Genomic DNA, 5,481 nt, shown 5'->3' with positions numbered 1-5,481 from the left:
GTAACTCCATGCCTGAAAGGTAGTAAGCCTCTCTTGGAGTTTTACATTGAATATTTAACAACTATCTTGTCAATATACGATGCTTGAGACAAAGCTAGCATTTTGTTCTTACGATCTCTAAAGATCTGAATACCCATAACAAACTATGCCTCTCCCAAATCTTTCATTTGAAATTGGACTGCTAGCCATTGTTTGATGTCAGTTAGTAAACCTACATCATTCCTAATAAGTAGGATATCATCTATGTACAGAATTAAGAAATCTACTGAATTGTTGATGATTCTTTTGTAGACACAAGGTTCATCAACGATTTAATCAAATCCATAAAATTTTATTGCGGTATCAAATCTTATGTTTCAAGATTGAGAAGCTTGTTTCAATCCATAAATAGAACGATTAAGCTTGCAAACCTTTTGCTCTTGATCTGGAATTATGAATTCTTCTGGTTGTTGCATATAGATGGTCTCCTCAAGATTGTCATTCAAAAAGGCAGTCTTAACATCCACTTGCCGAATCTCATAGTCAAAATATGCAGCAATGGACAAAAGTATTCGAATAGACTTCATGGCAACATGTGAGAAAGTCTCCTCATAGTCAACTCCCTCAACTTGGGTATAACCCTTTGCCACTAGTCTAGCTTTAAAAGTTTGTACCTTACTATTTGCATCTCTTTTTCTCTTGTAGATCCATTTACAACCTATAGGTTTTACCCCATCAGGTTGATCTACAAGATCTCAGATTGAATTGAAGTACATAAACTCCAATTCAAGATTCATAGCTTTGATCCATTAATCTTTATCCACATCCTCCATTGCCTTCTTAAAAGTCAATGGATCCTCAATGTTGCCATCAGATATGACAGTTAAGGTTTCAGTTAAACTCATATAAAGAATGGGTAAGTTTGCAAACCTCTCACTTCGTCGAGGTTTCCTTAACCATTGAGGTTGATGTGTCCTAGTAGATGAACCGACATGAACAACTTTTCTTAATGCACTAGGCTCTTCAACAACTTTTGTTTAGGTTCAATAGTTTCATTGAAAAGTTCATTTAATACTATCTTACTACGCGGTTTATGCTCCCTTATATGATCCTCTTCTAAAAGTGTAGCATTTGTTGATACATGCACATCCTCTACGACCTACGATATGAAAGTCTCATCTCGAATGTGTGTTTACCGGAACAACTCCACACGATCGACTGACTCCTCCTTTTGCTTAGTGAGCTCGTGCTATCATTGTAGAAATGACTTCAACCCGCTACTATGATTGTAAGGCTACTTCTGTCTAGCAGCCTTGTTGGTAAGTTATTGTTTCTACATGAAAACAATTATATTATTTATTTCTTATACACATTAAAAGTTGAAAACATAATTAACCATTACAAAGCGTTTAGTTGCTCACTTGGAATGCAAGACTCATGTAATGATTACAGAGGTAGTGCAAATCCTCATTCGGGAGCCAATATGTGTGATGGGTTTGCATGTGCCTCCTCAGGGTTGCGTACTTTTTGAAGTGCATGTGACAGTCGCCTCGAAACTCTTTAAAGGTACTGAGCATTTGATACTCAACAAACATATTCATTGCTTGATCATTGAAATCAAGCACAAAAAAACGTTACACATTGCAAAAAATAACACATTAGCTTGGTTGACTTAAATATTTTCAAATGAAAATAAAAATGTGTAGTGGACGTTTCTGTAAGTCACCCTTAACGACCTCGATGTACTCATTACCTACGTCTGTCTAGTTAAGGCAGCGGACTGGAAATGTCTTTTGCACACACACGTCTATCGCCTGGCTGAAGCAAACAACGTGTGGCGAAATAGGCTTCTCTGTGCAAGAGGCGATCAACATTAGAATCCTCCCATTAGCGTGAAAATAGTGCTCCAACTCTAGGAGTCGAGACTTTGTATTCTCCTAGGAGTTGAAGTCACAGATGATTGAGCAATACCTGTTGAATAAATTATAACAATGTGAGTTAAAGCGTACCATTAGACTCACCTGAATTGTCGTCCACAACAACAATCCTCCCATAGGATTATCTAGATCCTCAGTGAACTCGAGGAACATTGCATCTGTCTTGTCGAAACTGTTCGAGAATGACAATATAGTACTTGTGGACATAGAAAATAAACATCCAATAAGCAAATACGAACACATAATCAAATTCGAATTATAAACTAAATAAATATGTGGGTAGGTGGTTCGTCACTATCATTTGTCGTCACTTGTTCCGCTTTGATGTGACAATTATTCATCCCCATCGTCTATGAAGTCGTCAGAGACATGACGCACAATCGATCTTTCAACGATTGTGGGATCAACATTAGTCCTGCACAGAATGTCATCCTTGATGTGTTCATTTATTCGATGGTCGACAACGATTTCTAGTACATTTAGCTGCTCATTCTCAACACTGTCCACTTTGGGAACGTCCCATATATGCTTATTCTGGACCACTAGCACAACTTTTCAATTACTACCATTTTTTGGGTCATCTAGGTCAAATACTTGTTGTGTATGTGTCGCAAGAATTATCGATTCCTCGATGAACCAAAAATGGGACGTGTTGATAGTTTTGTACCCTAATTCCACATGTGTTCTTAGACTATTGTTGAAGTCCATGGCATACTACCGACACTTAAATAGCCAAACACTTCTTTCCATCGAATATTGAACGTGCAACACTTCGTCCTAAACACCGTAGAAATTGTTGTTGCCACTTCCACTTGCATTGCTTTCACCAATTACCATAACTCCACTGTTTTGTATAGTGCACCAAGAATCACGTTCTGACGTGTGAAATCTCAGCCCACCCACAATGCGTCCATTATAACAACGAACGTCGAATAATAGTCCTATCGCAAGTGAGAAGAAATTGTGCGATAGATATTCTGTCTCACGCAATTCTATAACCTGAAATCAATGTGACAATGATTATATACATTTACGTGCAAATACGTTATTGTTGAAAGGATGAAAACCCTTTAATGCGGAAGAATTATAGAAACCCAATTTTAATTGGAACCTTAAAAAATACCAATACATTGGCAAAGATTACAAAAATAATTTTTATGATTAAACATACTTTGAAGAAAATACAGAGAAGAACTTATTCTCGTTGACGACTCTGAATCTACCAAACACCAACTTGGAGCACCACCACTTGGAAACCTTCCTATTCTCTGAATGAGATGATTTGTGGGAACAAAATTGGATTGAAGGAATTTTTCTTTATGGAGAAATTTTTTTCAGAGAGAATGGAGCGTCTCAATCTTCGCAGAACTCACCCCCTTTTTTGTTACGCAAAGTATTCCCACTTCTTCAGACGGAAGAAGTGAGAAGTTGGAGAGAATAAATGGGAACGTGGAAAAACAACCCACGTTTCCTATTAACTTAATAATTATTAAATTAATATATATATTAAACTAATTAATTAATTAATTAAATAATTAATTAATTTAATAATTAATTAAATCATATTTAATTAATATTTTCATTTAAATCATATTTTAAATGAATATTTCTCGCATAACCTATAGTTTTAATTTAATTAATTTAATTAAATCAAATTTAATTAAATCAAATCAAACTAAACTATTAATTAATTCTCTAATTAATTAATTTCTAAATTAAATATCTTATATTTAATTTAATCCATAATTTGAATCATATTCGAATATAAATTTCTCTCACAACTTATAGTTTTAATATGTATCATATACACATCAAATTTTAACTTATAGTTTTAATATGAATCTAATTCACATTAAACTAATATTTGAATTCATTCAAATATTTTATTCTCTCGTAATTGAATTTTGAATCATATCCAAAATTAAATTTATATAATAAAGTCTAATTAAAATATAAACTTTATATTATAATGTATCAATATACATTATATTAATTCCCAAAGTAAATTTGAACATTTAAATAAATAAATCTCATTACTCTTTATGAGCTAGGAAGGGGACCTAATGGACCTATAGATTAAAAGCTACAACAATATGAGATTAATTGGCTAAACTCATTAGCCACATTAATCAATATTTGTTAACTGTGTGTACACTTCACTAAAGACTCACAGCTGAACTTTTCTCACTGTAGATATATTTCTGTGTCCACGGATATAGACCAATACATGTAAGTTAGTCCTTCACAAGTGTTCGTAAAACTAGCTGGGTTAAATTATCGTTTTACCCCTGGGTTACTTCTAGTCTTTAAATATCAGTGCTCCTCTAATGAACAACCTGTTTATGGTCCAACCACTAAACAGAAAACTCCTTTCGTGCCATAGAGAGGGTAGGACCCTTTGTTCAAGTCCCGGAGACACTATTTAAGGGAACATTTATCTACTTACCCTAAAGGTAGGAAGGAGTGAATTCCATCTTGTGTGATTATGTTTCCAGCTCCCCACGCGGTCTTATCCCCAAAATGATAAGCATATTGAGTCGGCAATCTGGCCACTCACTCTAAAAGTTACCTAGGTTACCTAGGTCATCCTAATGAAATAGAAATCCAACTAGTTAACAGAGTTACATCTAGTGATTACTATTTCGTGGTCCAGTCTTATGCAAACTCATTGCATAGGATATACTCACTCGCATGTCACATACATGAACGCATTGGATCAATGTGTTTGTATCAAGTACAAAGTGAGCCGTATCCATAGTGTTAACAGGATAACGTACCCAACCTTAACCCCATACTGTATACCCTTTAAGATAATCTTGAACATTGATCCCCATATGTCTCTACATACTGTTAAAGACTCATCAAACAGCTTAGGATGTTAGTTTATTGAATTTAGGTTATTAAGACGAAACTAATAATATAATCAATAACACTTATTGAAATTATAATAATAAAACACTTTATTAATAACGATTAATTGATTATATTTACTAACTACAAGTTTTAGGACATTAAACCCAACAATTGTGTACATGTCATACGTGCACGCTATATACATGTGCTTGAAACCATTCAGGGAATCCACTTTGATGTCTTTTGTACAAATCAGTAGCATTTTGAGTCTGTCGACGTATTAGCCTCAAATGTTTCTTGATGGGGATGATTATGAGTTTAATTTGTGCAACAACAATGTATAACAAATACTTAACAACTATACCTAAGAAATACTAAGATAAGAAATACTTACTTGCGATGCTTCGATAATTTGTCTACATTGTTGAGGATGTACCAATGAAAGAGGCATTTCTCTTCCTGTGATAGAGTATAAAGACTTAACGCACCTAATGGTCGTACTTTCGACTTGAAAATTTTACACTCACCAATCACCTCATCCTTTGGAATGATATCATCATTTCGCTCATCTTTAGTAAATCGAGTCTCAATACCACTTAGGTAAGTGAACAAAAGGTGCTCGATTCATTCATCACATATGCTTCTACAATAGATCCCTTGAGACGTGCTTTGTTCCAAACATACTGTTTCAAAGTGGGTAGACTTCTTTCAA

The sequence above is a fragment of the Cucumis melo genome, chromosome 7, assembly GCF_025177605.1.
Source record: "Cucumis melo cultivar AY chromosome 7, USDA_Cmelo_AY_1.0, whole genome shotgun sequence".
Taxonomy (NCBI): domain Eukaryota; kingdom Viridiplantae; phylum Streptophyta; class Magnoliopsida; order Cucurbitales; family Cucurbitaceae; genus Cucumis; species Cucumis melo.
Note: the sequence above shows the minus strand (reverse complement) of the source record.